Below are 17,778 nucleotides of genomic sequence, written 5' to 3' on the forward strand. Positions count from 1 at the left end.
ATCTTCCCTGTTTTGCCTTCAGCTGAATATGTCCTTTAACTTGAAGTTATCTTGAGAGAGGCAGAGCTTGGGCAAGGGGAGCCGGCAAGGTGCAATGGGCCAGTTTCCACACTGGATTTCATGAAGGTGAAAGGACAGCAGGAGCTGCCTCCCTGCCTTGAGCAGGGCAGCAGGAATTTCACCCTCCTCAAATGACCCTTGTAGCATCACCTCGTCTTCACACTCATCTAAACCAGAAAGAATCTCCTGGGCAGCAAAGGCACGTTTGGGTCTTGCACAGCATGTTTAGGAGGTTGCTGCATTTCCAGTGGTGTTCGTGAAGGGCTGTGGAGCCACGGGTATTTCTGTGGGGTGGTCAGCATCTTCAGTCATCTGCCCTAAAACAGAGCTTGGCCTGAGGGAAATGGAGTGCAGTGGGAGAGGCTTCCCTGCACCATTCTTACTTTTTACTGAAACAAAGATGTTTAGTCTGTGAATATGTGCTTGCTTTCTTGGCATGAGAGAACAGAAGATAGGTGTATATGTTGTTTGGTTTATTATTGCTACTTGGCAGGTTTGTGGCAGCGCTGCCTCTTGGAGCAGTTCCCTTTTGCTGCAGCAACTGCTGCTTACCGCATCTCTATAGTTATCTTGGATGGGGTTTTTTCCACTCATGACATAGGTGAGACTTTTATCCTGTTGTGAGAGCTCGTAGAACCTATGCCTTCTAATACCTCCCCATAGGTAAATATTTGCATGTATGTAGTACATTTATTCATGTATTAATGTACAAGACCTCATTCAGATCCAGTTGGGCCTGTCCACACGCATCCTTTAATGAGGGTCTGCCTGAAAAATCCAGCCTCAAAATCGTTCACGTTCAGCACCCATCCGAACCAGGTGACCCCTCAAAAAAAGTGGAAAAAATAAAGACCTAAAATGTGTCTCTATGAGACTGCATAAATATTCAGATGCTAAAGGGCTCTCGTCTCATCCCACAAGCCATTTGACAGCATTGCTCATTCAGCCACAGGAGGATTTTAGTACTTTAAAACAAAAATTGCCACAAAACATCTGCAGTTTGCAAAGAGCTGTTCCGCAAAGCATCTTTTAGGCATCCTGTGATGCATTCCCAAAGGATTTATTACCTCCAGCTGGCTGATTCGCTGCAGATCCTCCTTCCTTCACCTAGATGGCACTCCGCCCTCTGAAAAAGCCATCTGCAAATTAACACCGAGAGCTAAATTTGGGCAATCGCAGCCTGGATCTTTAGTTATAATTTTGTCAAACTGGTCACATGAATGGGCACAAAAGGAAAGGGAGAGGGCAAGAAATGGCATACGTGGATTTTTTTACTGTTTATGAGCTATGCAACCTTTGAAAAATAGTCTTTTCTCCTGGAGCAGGTGGTGGTCCTGTAATGTTCACTGGATAATTATGTGCTGGGTATTTCAGGAGGCTGCAGCACAATCGGACCTCCTGATCTTCTCCTAAATCAGTTGCACCACTCCCCTGCCCCTTTCTTGTCCTTGCAGAATGTGCCTCTTCTCAGCCTTTCTACTACTGGATATTTGGCCCATCTGAGCTCATTTGCTCTTTCTGCTTCCCGGGTCACTACGGGTGGTATAGCCTGGCCTTCGAAGTCTTGCAACTAAGCAAAGGGGTTAGAAAAATAAGCAAAGATGTTTGTTAATTAGATACTGACATATTGCAGAAAACAGAGCTGTCCCAGGGCAGTACTTTCTTGCTTTTAAAGGCAAATTTATTGCCTTCTACAAGTTTATTTTTCTGTGCTCGAGCAGGAAGAAAAATGTCTGGGGGCACCAAATACAAAGCAGGATCCAATAAAGTGAGTTTGGAGAGGATGAGAAAGGGATATATGAGGATGTGCTAAAATGACCAGGGGAAAAATGCAGTGAGGTAGGAGTACAAAGAGTGAGGAGCTGGAAACAACAGCCTGTGTCTTCCAACTGCATTAAAATGACAGCACCCTCAGTAGAAGCAGAATACCACAGTTGCCATCTTTTTGATGGTCTGAATTTATAGCATGAACTTCAGACTGTGAGAAAATTGAGCACCTTGGTCTTTGGCAAGCAGACATCTGGGGATGCTGTGGGTGTGTGTGTAACTCATGTATGTGATTCTCTATATAGCTTACTGTAAAATTATGGAATTTATGTGCCTAAATGGGATGAAAGGCGATGAATACATTGTCTAACTTCCTAGTGGTCTCTTTTCCTTATCATGTGTTGGTGAAGGGAGATTTTTGTGTATCTGTGTGGCCCTTGCCTTCCAGGGGAACTGTGTGGCTGAGGTTTGAAATCAGCATTTGCTAAATCCAGAGCAACTCTGTCAGTGGCCTTTGCTTTCAGTTAGACTCTTTTAATCAAAGGCATCGGGGCTGGGAATGGTGCCTGGGGAGATTTACTTGACATGTTTCTCTGCGTCTCATGAGCTTGCTCCAACTGAGCCCTCTCTGACCACTGGTGACTTGTTTGGCTTTCACGTGGCACTTGGAGAGCACTCGAGCTGCTGTGGGAACCCTTCTTTCCCCATGCGGGGGCACTTGGCCACGGCCTCATCCCATTACAATCCCCAGTACACATCCTTTGGATGTTTTTGGTGAGTAGCCTTTTGCTGTGTGACGACTACCAGAGCAGCAGGGAGTTTGTCCGTCCATTGTCCATTCTCAACAGCTGTGATTCTGCCGAGGGGGTGGTGTGAGCATGGCTCACCCGCCCCTCCTCCAGCTCCCACCAGTTCCCTTCCTTTGCTCTTACTCATCTATGGAATGACTGCTTGCACGTCTGGATGCATTTCCTGAAGTGGTTCATCCCTTTAATTTCTGTGTCGCTAACGTAAGCGGCATCACGTGCCCGGCTATTTCTTGCCAATTTGCGCTGGTTCAGCTTGCAAAACCCGTGTGCCTTGCTTGTTGTTTTGCGTTCACCTGACCGTTGTCACCTGTTTGGGACTAATGAGAGCTCTGGGAAATGGCTTTGTAAGGCTGCTGCTGTCTTTCAAATCCCTGTCCTAAAGGTCTGCTACTGCTAAGACAAAGTAGAAGAGGATGAAATATGTGAAAATTCAAAAATTTAAATAAATATTATTGCATAAAGATTTAAAAACTTTTCCGACTTCTGGTGTCAATCAACCAAGGATGTGTCAAAAGAAAACCTACCTACCTACATGCACATAGCCATTCTCTATCTCAGTCCTTCCATTCTTCATCCACTGGTCCCTTCCACAACTTGTTGCCATTCGGGTAACACTTTGACTTGCTACTCAAACCCTCGGCTTCATCACTTGATGCCCCTAAAATTAATAGATACTCTGAAAAGCACAGTTTGTGGTGGCCTTATGTGAACTTAATTCTTTCTTAAGATCTGCTTGACCCTGGTTTGGAACGTTCTAAAATCTGTTCTCTTTGGCTGCTACACCCCATCTCCTCCCAGGCTGCTTGCCTCATGGGATGAGGGCAGCAGAGTGATGTGTATGGTCCTAGTGGGTTGTCACTGGTCACGCTGGCCGGGAGGTGTGACTGGATGGACCACAGGGTTACTCATGCAGGATGTGAGTAACCTGAAAGGGCTGTCCTGTCCTGACATGGAGCAAACAGAGTAGTGAGTAAGAGATGGCCTGGGTATGCCGTGGTGGAGCACCAGAAATAGCCTCAGACTTTGTAGGGGAGCTACTGACGTGGGGAGAAGAGGAATTTCAGGATTCTGTCAGTGCGTAAAGGGGTGGCAGAGCTCCAGATGGGGTTCCCCACCTTACAAGCTGGAGCAGAATTTGAACCTGTGCTGCTTTTACAGCAGAAATAGGTTTTCACATCTGTCTGCTCTTCCAGCAACACACTCTGTGCCAAGGGAGTGTCTGCTATCTGCTGCACTGAAAACCTGACGGGACCCAGCAGCAAGATCAATGCTTACAGGATTTTCCTGGTGAGACCTTTTTTTTTTCTGTATTTACTAGAAGTCCCTTGTAGGCAGAAATTATCACATTAAAAGATAAAGGCATCATTAATCATCTTTTTCGTTTCCCACCTTCCATACCTTTCCTTCTGGCAGGCTGGCTCAGTGTTACTGGTAAGATTTTCTCGTTTTTCTCCATTCAGAAGGATAAGTTTATTCAAGTCTTTTCTATGATTGTGGCATCCTTAGGTAAAAAGGAACCCTGAGAAAATTTCAGGCAACTGAGTGGAATTGCTTATTTATTACTTTGAATTTTGACCTCTTGCATTCTAGGTTTCTTGTGAGTGATGTATCTAATTCATGGTTCTTCATAAATTAATAGAAATAACTTTAAAAAATATGTATTTGGATGGCATTGTCATCATCCAATGATCCTGCCTTGGTATGAGGGGCGCAATGCAGAACAGAGGGTGGTTACAGATGTACCAGTTTCTCCTGTTGAGGTCAAGGAGCTGACCTGATAGTGGAGCTGTATGGTAGTTCCCAGCTATGGTCCGGCACCCAAAACAGTGTAGTTAAAACACAGTTTACATGCCCAGTTTGGAAATATTTGGAAAAGGTGTCCCAAATTTTTAAATAGAAAACTTAAAAATTAATCAAGGAAGAAATATATGCTAGGGTAAACACAGGGTAAATCTCTTAACTTGCTTTGGTTATTGAGACTCTCTGCACAGTGGGTAATAGATAGAGCAAAAAGTCATGCCCTCGCTCCCTGGTGCTTTATTCATTTCCATCCCCACAAACTTTCTTCTGTCTTGTGTCAAGGAGGGCCACGGCTGTGCTTTGTACTACTGCGTGCAAAACATTTCTTAATTTATGTGATAATTAACCTTACAGCACGACTTGACTATTAGGAGCTTGGTTTCCCGGCAAGCCTGTCTTTGCAGACAGCGTTCCTTTCCTTTCCTTTTAACTAGAGCAAGGAGCACAAGGCTGGAGCAGGGAGAGGCAGCGGCTCCTCTGGGGGGTTTCAGGATGCAATAAGTGCGAGTACTGCGGAGGGTGCAGCAGCTTCAAAAATACCCGCTTTTGGCCTTGCCTTTTAATGAAGTTTTATTTTAGAAAGTTTTAGTTAACGACATTCTGAAGTTTATTTCTGTTTTATTTTTTTAAATGAAGAGGCTATAAAGCTTCTGGATGAGTTTTCATTTTTGCTGGCTGGGAAAAGAGGTGAATTGGCTGCTTGTCTCCTGCGGGGATGCTTTTGGGGCAGCTCAGCATGTTCCTGCCGGCAGCTTCTCGCAGCCTGACCTACCTACAGCCGTGACTCGTCCACCGCCTCCCTGGGCCAGGTGAGGATATCGGATGCACTGTTGCAGCCTCCTGAGCTATATCTATACCACGCGACGTGCACACAAACCCCCTGTTGCTTTTGCCCGCGTATCCCGGGGCCACTTGGGTTTCCTTTGCTGTCTGTGCTGCTGCTGTCCCAACCTGGGCACTGAGCCTTGTCCAAACCACTGCTGATAAAGGAAAGGTGAACTCGTGCATTACTTGCGAGGCCAAGGTGGATTCCGTGCAGAAATCTTTGCCCTGGCCTCTAGCACAGGGCTGGGGGGCTGTCGTGGGGCAGAGCAGTGGGCAGCGTGTGCTGGGGTCTGCGAGCCAGCCTGCAGCTTGGTGCCTGTGCCCAGCGCGCTCGACCCCGGCTGCTCTGCACGCTGAGAGATCGTGCTCTCGTCACCTGGGGTGTTGCAAGCGTAAATCTCACCACATGAAAATATTCTTTCTATGCTTTTCCTTCATTGCTTGTTACCTACATGCTTGCATAGCGCAAGCTAATTTTAAGTAAATTTATGTAAAATTAAAGTGTCGTTGAGAAGTTTTTTCCTGAAGAAATGACTTTTGTGTGAAGTGGGGGAATTGCAGTAGTCGGTTCCAAAGCTGAACTCGAGGCTGCTTAGGTTTAATTCCCTGCACTGCTACAGACTCTTTTCCTGCCCCCAGGCAAGTTGCTGAAATCACTGTGGGCTCTCCAAAAAAGCTGGTGTAGAAGTCTGTGTGATTTGAGCATCCAGGTCCCTCAGATACGTGAATTATATGTGTTCCCAAAGACACTTCAGTCACTTATCTGTAAAATGGGTGAAAGTGCAGCATTTGACTTACAGATGTGATGAAAATCAGGAGAATGATGATGTGGTGCTTGTATCTTGAGATAGTGTGTGCACAGTCATCCCTCTTTCCTCTTGGCTGGACTAGTCACCCTCTGGAAGGATGTCAACAGACACGTGAGTGCACTTTATTGTTAAGGAGTTTCTTCCTGTGGTGCCAAGTTTGTGGCTTTTGAGTTGCAGGTAGGGACTGTAACCCCAGCCAGCGCTGGTGCAGGAGGGGTGCTGGTTCCTGGGCTGTGCTTCCATGTCACATGCTTTGCTCCTGGCAGTGACATCCTCCACACAAACTGATTCAACTTAAAAACCTGCATAACCAGATGATTTTTGAGAGGGCAGTTCAGGATGGTGTTGAGCAATGGGAGCAGAGGTGGATGAGAAGAGCTATTGTGAAGGCACCTCTGTGATGCTAAGCTGAGTTTGCGGGGCTGGCAGGTGGCGAGAGGCAGGGAGGGTTTTTTTTTCCCCTTTCAGGCTGATAACACACAGAAAGCACCAAAGTGACACTTTTTTTTTTCCATTTACTTGAGCTTCAGCAGAGGCACTTGGCTGATTGCATCAGCCCACATCTCTCCCTACATCACTAAGGATTTGCTGAGGATGCATAATGCTCCTTGCAATTTGCTGTTGTTTTAGAAACATCTTTTTCTCTAAGGTTTATTTTTTATTAAGTAATATTTTTTGCTCTTTTATATACTTCAGCATTCTTAGTAATTTTGAAAAATAAAATAAAAATGATGAAAATAACCCACGTGGAGAGGTGTGGGTTGCACATGAGAGAGGATGCTTAATCTTGAATAAGGCTGGCTTGGTGAGTAACTTGTTCAAAAGTTCAGAAGGAACCAAAATGACTCTATAGTCTCATATTTAAAATTGTCCCGATTGAGCACGTTCACTTTAATCAGTGCAGCAAAAGTCTGGTTCCTGAATTCATTACTCCTCGCCTAGGAAGATGGCAGAAATTTGGTAAGGTTGTTTCAGATTCCATGTGCTCTGTGCATATTTTTTTTTCAAGTAGTGCAAGTGGGAAACTTGCTTAGTGTAACAAACCCAAATAATAAATATTTTGTAGACAGCACAAGCACAGAATTGGCTCTGATTTGTGAGCTTTAGTGTAAACGAAGTGTGTGGGTCCTGAGCCCAGCACCAATGTTAGGATGTTTGGACTAATGCATTGCGCAGGCTGGGGTCAGGTTTGCTGGTTGGTTTGTTCTTTGGTTTCCTCATCTGGAATAAGGGAAATATTTAGGATTTTGAGCATACAGAAAAAGCTAAGTCAAAATAATAAAGCATTTCATTCCAGACTGAAAGCATCCACAGAAGAATAACTGTTCTAGAATAATTTATCACATAGACAAACTAAAAGAGGAAATAATCTAGTTTAGCCAGAAAAATGGAGGAGGTGCAGAGCTCTGGGTGAGAAGCACAGCTCCTGAAAACACGTGAGTCACAGATCACAATAGGCTCTTTAAGAGCTACAGAAATGATAGCGCTGTTTTACTAATGACACATCATGTTCTCTTCTGTACACGCATATACCATATTTATACCATATACTCATCCACATATATAATTGGAATATACATAAAATCCAATTTACTGGTGTGGGCTTTAAGAAGAACTCTGACTTGTAATTTTTGGTAAAGAAATAATATGATATTATAGAAAGGAATGGAATTTATCAAAGAAACGCTGCTCAGTTTATGACAAGAACAGGAGGATAATGGAATTTCTGAGACTGTATGGATGTTCTTTGCAGTGTTTTGAGAGGGCAGTATAAGAGGGAACTTAACTGAAAATGAGTTATCTTTTTTTCTCTGAGATTGTTTGCTACCTAAGCTATTTGCAACTCATTTTATGGATGCACAGGGATTCTTATATGAATACTGAATTATTTAGATTTTTTATCATAACAAGTAGTTTTTGCCTGGAAAAGACCTCATGCTGAAAACCTCCATGACTAACAATATATTCTTTCACAGTGCCAGCCTTTGTTTCTTTGTAGTCAAAGCTCTCTATCAAATTCTAAACTTGAATTAAAACTGCTGTTCTGACATGTAAAACATTGCCTAATCACTCTGGAGGCTTGTCACAATTTTTCCCCCTCTTTGTTTTTAATTAGACCATGTGTAGAGTCCCCCCAGTCAACACATGTACAGATGCTCAGGGTAGTGGAAAGCACAACAGAAGAGGGTGGTTGATTTATGTGTAATTAGGCATAAAGGCTTGATGAGCAACAAAGCTCATGAAGGGGCTGGAGAACAAGTCTTATGAGGAGCGGCTGAGAGAACTGGGGCTGTTTAGCCTGGAGAAGAGGAGGCTGAGGGGAGACCTTATTGCTCTCTACAACTGCCTGAAAGGAGGTTGTGGAGAGGAGGGAGCTGGGCTCATCTCCCAAGTGACAGGGGACAGGACAAGGGGGAATGGCCTGAAGCTCCGCCAGGGGAGGGTCAGGCTGGATATCAGAAAAAAATTCTTCACAGAAAGGGTCATAGGGCACTGGCAGAGGCTGCCCAGGGAGGAGGTGGCGTCACTGTCCTGGGGGTGTTTAAAAGACGGGTAGACGAGGTGCTCAGGGACATGGTTTAGTGGCAGATAGGAACGGTTGGACTCGATGATCCAAGAGGTCTTTTCCAACCTGGTGATTCTATGATTGTATGATTGCTGTGCTGTGCTCATATATGATAACCTTACCCCAGTGGACTTGCTAATGAGCAGAAATGAGTGTTTCAGCCTTTGGCCCAAGTTGATGCTAGGATATGCCCATTGTGCAGCTGCATTGTGAGGTTGGGAGCCCTGGGCTGGACAGCCGGGCAGACAGGAGAGGTTCAGTTAGGCAAACTGTGTGGTCCTGGCGAGAGGCTGCAAAGCTGCTGGGCAACTCGGAGTTGGGTGGCACTGACCCCTTGCCTTGATAAGCGATACTGAACTGAGTTGCATTTTTTAGGAGCTTGAGCTGAGGCTAAACACGCTTGTGTTTATGTGCATAGGTCACGTGAAGTTTGCAGCACAACAGCTCCACAACTGTATTCCCTATTCAGGGAGCACGGGCCTTGTCAGTCTTGCTTTTACCTTGCAACCTTGATGCTCTCTAAGGCAAGTTGCAGTGACCCAGTAGAGTTTTCTACTACTACAGGAGCATTCTGCTATTTTTTTAGGGGGCCCTTTTTCAGCTGCAGTGCTCAATCACTTTGCATGATATTTTTCAGCTGGAGGCATTGTCTTGTGTATGATCTGTCATTTTTTTTCATGCATCGGATACCATGACAGTTCCAGTGGGAAGGTACAGCAATGCAGCTCAAAAACATCCTCATGTTGTCCATGCATCCCCTTAGAGGAATAAACCTCCAAAGACCTCAGTCATCCTCTGTGTTGCAAATGGCTCAGGCAGGCAGCCTGAGCAGTCAGCTCCCCAGGTACTTTCCATGAAGCATCCTTTTCTTTTATTCATTGGAAGTTTTCCCACTGCCATTAGCCTAATTTTCAGTACTCTTAAGGGATGCTGTTGCACGCGAGACAGAGATGGGGCAGCTGGGGAGAGCATTTAGCACAGCTGGAAGGGGCTTCTTACCTGTAGGACTGTCAGATCCCCTTCTCACTCCAAGCCAGAATGTGCCACTTTGCACATCCGAGTGCCCGCTGCACTTTCTGCTTTGGGCTCATAACTTCAACCCGAGTCCTGGCATTTTCTCTGCAGGTCGCTCATGCTTCTCACTGAGAGAAGTGGAGTTATCACATCCCAATACTATGCTTCCAGTGGCTGGTTGCCCTCTGCTTTGAAATATTTACTTCATTTATGGCTTCTGCAATGTATCTATTTTGGCTGGGCTAGGAGCCACTTGCTATCAGAGCTTCTTCCTCTCAGAGGTAATTGTAAACTGTGGCAGAATGATCCCTACCACCTCTTGGGAAAACTGCCTAGCCTGAGCTACGAAAAAACTTTTACTATCAGGCAACTCTTCTGAATCAAATACAATTTCAGAGTCTTGTCTGAATCCTTCATATATTTTCAATACTGTCCTTAAAATATGGTCATCAGAGCTGCTCACAGCATTTAGCAATGGTATCTTGGTTACAGGATGCTGAAATAGCACCATTTCCATGCACTTCTTGTTAGTCTCTTACTTACATAGCCCTGGATTGCTTCTCCCCTCTTAGTAACAGCATCACATGCGTTCATGTGCAGCCAGTTCTGTACACCCCCCCCCCCCCATTTCTTTTTCTTAATTGCTGATGCTAAAATATTGTCATCCATGCTATTAGCATGACCTGGGTACTTGGTCCTTAAACAGGCAATGTGCCATTTGCAGCTACTCAGAATGCTTTGCTTAAATGAGCTGATATTACCCAGCTTGCCTCTTCCCATCATTAATGCTGTTCCTGGCACCAAATACTGCCACGCATAAACTGTATCAGTAATGGTTTAATGTATTTTCCAGATAATTGAGTAATGTACTGAATGGGGTTAGATCAAGGACAGAAACTATTTGGCTCTTTGTCTGTTTATCATGTAGCACCTGTCAGTTAACTAGTTTTAAAATAATTTGGGTACCTTTATTTCATATAAAACATTTTTACACTGAGAATCTAATGCCCATGGAAGCCTGCTTCAGGCTTAGGTCTGTCAAGCAAAGTACTGATGCAACCAAAATACATGGTTTACTTAACATTTTATTTTCCATGGTTGTTGATGATTATATGCAGATTAGTTGACCTTTAGTTCCCAGATACCCCATTTGATTATAAGTATTGGCTTATACTGATCTTTATCCGTGGTTATGGATAAACAAGATGGATCTTTTTATATTTTTTAATGTATTAACAGCTGGCAGTTACTGCTCAGGGCTCTCCTTGGGCAATATGTCTTCACATGTTTGCTAAGAAGTAGTACAAACCTGCCTGTTTAGGAGTTTAATGTGAATTTTTCATAAGGCAAAGGATTTTGGCCAGAGTTCCAGCTCCCAGCAGTACTGTGAAACACACCGAGTTGGGTGATACCTATCCTGCTGGTGGCAGCTCACAGCTTTGGGTGGCCCCAGCTCTGTGAGTGCTTCTGGATGGATTTGATTCGGCTGGCTTGTGCCTGTCCCAGCTCCCTCCTCCTCCAGTGTGAGCGAGAGCACAGCGCCAGCTGACCCCTTTCAGTCCCCCTTCCCAGGAAGGGATGACCTGTGTCCGTGCCGGCAGGCTCCCACCTTGGCCTCTCCCTTCAGCAGCGAAACAGCCCCACTGCTCCTTAGGGTCTGTAATGGGACTGAGCTGCTCACTGAAAATTCTGCTGCAAGTCATCAAACGTTGACAATTACCCAAAATTGATCTGAAACAGATCAAAATCTTCAGGTGGTTTCACCAGTGGTCTGTTCTGTATTCATTTTGGCACCTACAGAGAACTATTGCTTCTACAAATAAGAGGGACCAGAGTGGCCTGATTTTGGTTTCTATATCAATACTAATGAGCTTCTCTCTGCAGTTCCTTCAGCAAGAGCACAAATAATATTGGCTTTCCCTCTCTCTGGGGGTGTGCGTTTCTTAGTTGCAGTGGTGGAGTGAGCTTCAGTGGAGGCTGAGCGAGCAGCTTGCCAGCTCCTGGGGAACTGCATTCAAGCAGCCTGTACCTAAAAATAAAAAGCCATCTTGCATGTAGATGCAAAAATGCTGTTTGCAGCCTTGGTCGGCTGCTAAGCCTCGGCCCAGAGGCAAAGCCATCAGCCAGGCCAGCAGTGCCGGTGCCCGCGTAGTGCGTCAGGGTGAGCCATGGCTGCTCGAAGGCACCACAGCTACCCTGATCAAACCAGGCACAAATGGCTCGTGCTTTGGGCATGGTCCAAACACAGGGAGCATTCGGCTCCGTTTCAGCAGCACGGGCTGCTGCTGCTATTTCTGTAGCTGATTGGGACATGGTTTAAGGGAGTGTTAGGAATGGTTGGACTCGATGATCCAGTGGGTCCTTTCCAACCTGGTGATTCTATCATTCTATGTTTAAAAAGAGAGGGCAGGCCATAGCCTGTGGGGCTTTGCGGGGTAGTATCCTGGTATTTCAGGAGGAATTTGGCTGGGTTTGTCCCTGCTCGAGTTGTGTGTAGGACTGGTTGGTTGCTCGGTGTTTCTTTCCCCATATGCACAGTCAGGTTTTCTACAGCCCTGCAGGTTTCTAAGGAACTTCTGCATGAAAACTGTTCAGGATTGCCTTCAGATTGGGCAGTGCCTGCTGGGATTATCCCTTGGCATTTCTTACTGCCAAATCCCCCACACAAGAGGCATATTCACATCAGCAGAAAAACAAAATGGGAAGAATGAAGCTAAGAAGTATAGATGAGAAGGAAAAGGTGGGTTTTAGAGTCCTGCAGCTGTCGTAGAGTGCTCTGCTGACGTGCCAATCCCCTGCGATGCACAGCATATGTCGAGGCAGCTCTGCATAAAGGGATAATGGCAAACGATCTGAAAGGCTGTCTCCTTTTGTGTTCTTATTTCATCCCAGCGTATTACAGGATTTTGTTCAGGTTTTTCAGTGGTCTCCTGGGTAACGCTTTATTACAGTGACAGTGTGGAGTTCTATTTTGTAATAATGAGATCTATATAAATAATATTGATTCTTCTTGCCTTCTGTAATGCTTCCTGCCTGGGAACACTCTAAAGTCTTTTGCAAACGTTAATTCCCTATTATTAGGGATAGAGAAGCGCCTCCAGGTACTGCACAGAGCATTGCAGCAGCGTGTGTTGTGCTGGCCGTCTGCCTGTAAAAGCCATACCTTTGAATCATGGGCTTCAAACGTTTGAGGGTCTTTTTGCACCCAGAGAGAGTCATTAAAACAATTGCTTTGTAGTTGTTTGGTTATTTCCTTTGTCATTCTGAGGTTTAAAAACAGATGCCAAATATTATGGGACTAACTCACAAGAGCTGAATATATTGTGAGGGGAGCTTCAGCCTTGGAGAAGAGACAGATGAAGGTTGAGAGAAAAGGATGGCTGTGGTGTTTCATAGACTGTAACTTGATGAGCGAAGAGGTGGAGGATGCTGTGACCCAGCAGACTGCAGTGCTGTGTCAAGGACAGGCACTTTGGCTCAGGGCAGTATCCTTGGCACCGTAATACACCTTTCCATATGGTGCTGTCCTGTGCTATGGAAATCTATAGGCAGATACTCGGGAACAGGATAAGGCCCCGAGGTGTTCGGGCTCAATTTGGGTATCTGTGTTCCCCTAAACAACTTGTACTTGGTCAGGACAGGATCGGGATCCCCAAGGCTCTCTCCTGCTTGTCCCCGAGGAGCTTGGGTGTGTTGTCACCAGTGGGTGTCTGGTGGGTGATGCTGTGCTGGGTGTGGAGTGGAGCCAAGAGCAGAACCTGAATGACACTTGTGGCACTGGCAAGAGAAAATGGTGATGAACTGCATAAATGTTTAATGAATTTCCTAGAACCCTGTTTTGTAAGGGCCTGGTTGTGAGGATTTGGGTTTTCGAAGAAATGAGGACTGGGTTGTGTAGCAACGGCTGTCACTTTACTTGGCTGACCTGCCATGCTCCCTCCTCTCAGGGTAACATTAAAATGAATATTGTATAGTGAAGAGTGCGGCACAATTGGCTGGAGACAATGTATGTGCTGTGCTGTTCTGTACAATATTGATTGCTCCTTTTCCAAATATATGTATCTAAAATCAGTCCATTAAGTGGCAGCCCCGTTGGGCGGATGCCATTCATTCCATGCTGCAGTGGCTTTCTCTTTCTCTGCTGTGCTATGAGCCCTGTATGCGATCTGCCAATACGCTGCTGCCTGGGGGCATGTGGCTGTGAGGGGGGGGGGGGGTCAGGGCTCATTGTGGTCCCCCAGCCACTTTCTTTGTGGGCAAATCTTTGCTCTGCTGGGGATCTTCCTCCTCACGCTGGTGGTATCAAATCCACAGTGACATTGTGTGACACTAGTGCTGGGTGCCATGTCTCTTCAGGGATTGTGTGGGGCTGCAGCTAAATCCCAAAGGAAAATTCTGTTCTTTATTTAGATGGATGAATTAAGGGGAATACTTGTTGTGGCTTGGCAAAGCCCGGCCAGCAGATGTGCTAATGCAGGGATAAGTCCTCAAGTCTGGCAACTCAAGCAGGAGTGATGCAGATGCTGTCAGGGCATGTCTACATCGCAGCATGCTGCGCAGCCACCTTGGATGGTTTGAGATGGTCAAACCAGTTATACAGCAGCTGGGCAGGGTAGCTGCAGTTCAGTTGGGACGGAGCTGCCTCGTGTGTAATGCTGCACTGCCCCGCGTCCTACCACTCACCTACACACAGTCATGCACTGTGTTTGCCCCCTCCCAAGCTCGCTGCCAAGCCCATGGGAATCGTGGCAACACAGCTCGCACAGGCTCATGGTGGTCACTGAAGTGCCTTATTCTGTACTTTCATTACCTTTTAACACTTGAAGGCGCCTCCATCTCTGCATTCAAAGACCAATGCTGCTTTTCTTGCAATGCAGAAGGGATGCTGAAGAAAGAAGGTCTATGCTGCTTTTCTCCAGCCTTCATCTCCAGGCTAATTTAAATCTCTACCTCTTACTCAGCAGACTGAAACACATTGCAGCCATCCCCAAGTAGAAGTTTTCAGACAGAACTGGTATGTATAGCATGCACCGGCAGGCCTGTTCGCTCTGGGTGGCTTGGAGCTGTTTGCACTCCTACGGGGTTTACGGCGTGCTGCAGAGCAGAGGGCTCAGCTGCAGGGCTTGCTGCGCCTGGCGGCACTGGCTTCATACTGTAATGCAAAGCCACTTGACACCACACGTTACAGCTGTTTGGGACTGAGGTCCATGTATTCCTACATCTTACCATATATATGTACACATATATAAATGGGAATCATCCCTCTGTTAAATCTAAGTAAACAATTTCTTTCTTCCTACAAACGAGTAGTCTCCCAGCAGATCCCACAATAAATTTGTCTTCATCATCATACACTTAAACAGCTCTACAAAACAAATGAGCAGTGAAATCTTCTGACCTACTGATTGATGTATAATGTTGTATTAGTGATAGATTACAAGAGCTGCTATGTGCTTTGGTACTGCTGCAGAATTTGTGCTACAGGGAGCTGTTTCAGGGTTAGAATCTTAATCTATGTATTGGGCATTTAAAGGAAAGTGTAAAGGTCTGGGCGAGAAAGACTTTTTCTGTGGAGTTAAAGCTTAAAAAGAGAAGAGTGTCTGCAGTTTTCCTCACTCAACACCATCCATTTTAGATGGGTAGATAAAAGCAATATGCCACGAGACTGCTAGAATCAACACCTGAACTTTTAAATAATACAAAAATGATGGAGCAGCTTTATTATTGACTTTCACGGAGTTGGCGGCGGTAATGGAGGTTGGGATGGAGCTTTGGGTTTATCTCACCTGAGATCTGGCATTTATTCCATGAGATTGATGCCAGTCCCCCTGGGCTCACTCTGCAGGAAGCAGAGAACAAGGGGCACATCTGGGTGGTTATTCAGCCCACCTCAGATACCTCTCCCTCTGTGGTTTAAACAATGTGGTGTGTGGGCTGTAGGCATTTAACACTTCAAATCAATGTTTGATATTTAGCTGGGGTGCCTATGTCCTTAGGTACACAATCATTTTTTCAACCCTCTGCTTGTGACCTGCTGACGTAAAAGGCTTACTTATAAACTGTGATTGTTTTGGCTACAAATAATGCTTTGGGGCTACCCAAAATTAAATTGTTATAACACAGCGGTTGGCAATAGCTGAAACTCCTCTAGCTACTTTTCCCCAAGGCGGTGTGGGAAGGGCGAAAAAGCAGAAAAGGAAACAGATAGAATAAAATATCCCAGTGGTATTTTTTCTATTAAAAACCTACCGAAAGTCGCAGTGTTATGTTGAGAAAAAGGGCTGAGCCCTTGAAGTTGTCCAAGGGAAACAGCACAGAAAATTCTATTAATCCCTCTGTATTGCATCGACCTTTTATTTGCTCCTATCTTTTTCCTCATTTTTGTGCTGTTCTGTGTGGTGTCACATTAGCCTGTGGGGAAGGGTGGCAGTGCAAGTCCCAACTCTTGATTTCACTTCAGGTATTTCAGGAACACGAGTAACATAGAGAGAAACCATCAGGGCCAATGGAAGGCTCGTCTCTGTGTTCTGCTCCTCTACAACATGGAAATGTTGTTTTTATCCTGTTTTGGTTTTTCTCTTTTGAGAAACCAGCACACCCTCCATGTTCTGGCTCCTCCGTTTTGAGATGCTGTTTTCTTGTGCCTCTGTTTACTGGCTGCTCCTTCCATGCTGCATATCGGGGAGCTCAGACCTGGTCAAAGCTGGTGGTGGAGGAAGAGGAACAACTCTGGACTGATTTTTCTTATTTGCTTTGCTACAGAGCAGACTTCAGGCAGGGAAGCAATGCCTTTCTGTGCTGCTCATGTGCCACTACTTACCACCAGGAGGAAAGTGCTCCTCTTTTGCTCCATGACTGTTTTGGTTGTCCATATGCAGCGACTGTCCTTGAGGGCAGGTAGAGGTGGCTCATTCACCACGGATATCCCATCCCCAGTCTTCCTTCCTTCCTTCCTAGCCATTATATCTCTTCCCCACCAGGAGGAGGACTGAGACCAGCAAATCCTATGGAATGTGGCTGAGGATGCGTCTCTCAGCTGGAAATAAAGCCTGGGAAGGATTTACCTGAGCTTCACTAGATAGAATTTTCAGTTTCAGTGAGGGTCAGGGTACACATCTACTGTGCCTCCCCACGAACTAACAGTGGAGGAGCACAGAAAAGCCTCGGAACTTCTGAAACCCTCTGTAGCCTGAGGGCTGAGCGTACAGAGTCCCACTGCTCCTGGGTGGATGGGCAGTGTGGGATATGAGGCTTTGTGACATTGTCAAAGATGGAACACAGGGAAGAAAACATTTATTCCCTTTTTTAAATGGGAAAGAATAGCGTTACTTCTCACTTTCACACGGTAAGTAACATATGGAGAAGGTCCTCAGGCACATTTTTTGTGTGTTGAGACAAGTTGCAAGAACTATAAATTTTACAAGTTCTGGCCCAGTACAAGGAATAGATCTCAAAAGGATTTAGGAAAACATGTTAATCTTCATCACTGTTTGGCTGACACGTTGCATTGCTGCTGAGACTCAGGCATGGTGCTTTGTGCTGACATGAGCTGAGCTTCCCGGAAGCAACAGCGCTACTGAATGCCCCTCAAAGTAAAGCGGAAACATAAGGTAGAAAATGTTCATTCCTTTGACTAACATGAGTTTTTGTTAGGGCTGGTTTTGGCTGAGGGTCTCTAGTTCACCATATTGCTGTGCAGAAGGGATCCTCTCTCACAGGACTGTTTTTCATGTAGAAAAACAGTCTCTTCCCAACTCTATCCTGTAACTTTCACAACAAATTAAGGCCTGGTTTTTAAAAACTTAAAATGTGGAGAGCATCAAATAACAATATGAATAATAAAAGCGGAGTTTGCAGCAAGTGAAATTCTAGTTAGATGGGGAAAATGTTCTCACTGTGAGGGTGGTCAGCAATTGCTAGGGGAGCCCAGGGGAGGTGATGCAAGCTCTGTTCTCCTCTCAACACTTACCTGGCCACAGCCCCGAGCAACCTGATCTGATATAAAGTTGTCCCCATTGTGGGCAGGGGTTGAAGCAGGGGCCTCCTGCCAACCTTAACCATTCTCTGCTTCCGGATTTACAGGAGCAAATTCTCTATTAATGTTCAGCTATCGTTTTATAGATCTATT

General features: G+C 45.5%; 1 long non-coding RNA gene across 3 annotated transcripts in view; it reads left to right on the forward strand.

Annotated features, from left to right (window-relative positions):
- Nucleotides 1–3,574: 3,574 nt before the first annotated feature.
- Nucleotides 3,575–17,778, forward strand: part of LOC128853749 (uncharacterized) — a 30,498-nt gene continuing 16,294 nt past the window's right edge. The window contains exons 1-2 of one of the 3 annotated variants that reach the window (XR_008452476.1): nt 3,575–3,710; nt 3,830–3,923. This is a non-coding gene — a long non-coding RNA (uncharacterized LOC128853749). Of the gene's footprint in view, nt 3,924–5,072; nt 5,246–17,778 lie in introns of all 3 variants that reach the window. The other 2 variants (XR_008452477.1, XR_008452475.1) reach the window with 2 other exon arrangements.

This window comes from Cuculus canorus, chromosome 15 (assembly GCF_017976375.1).
Source record: "Cuculus canorus isolate bCucCan1 chromosome 15, bCucCan1.pri, whole genome shotgun sequence".
NCBI lineage: Eukaryota > Metazoa > Chordata > Aves > Cuculiformes > Cuculidae > Cuculus > Cuculus canorus.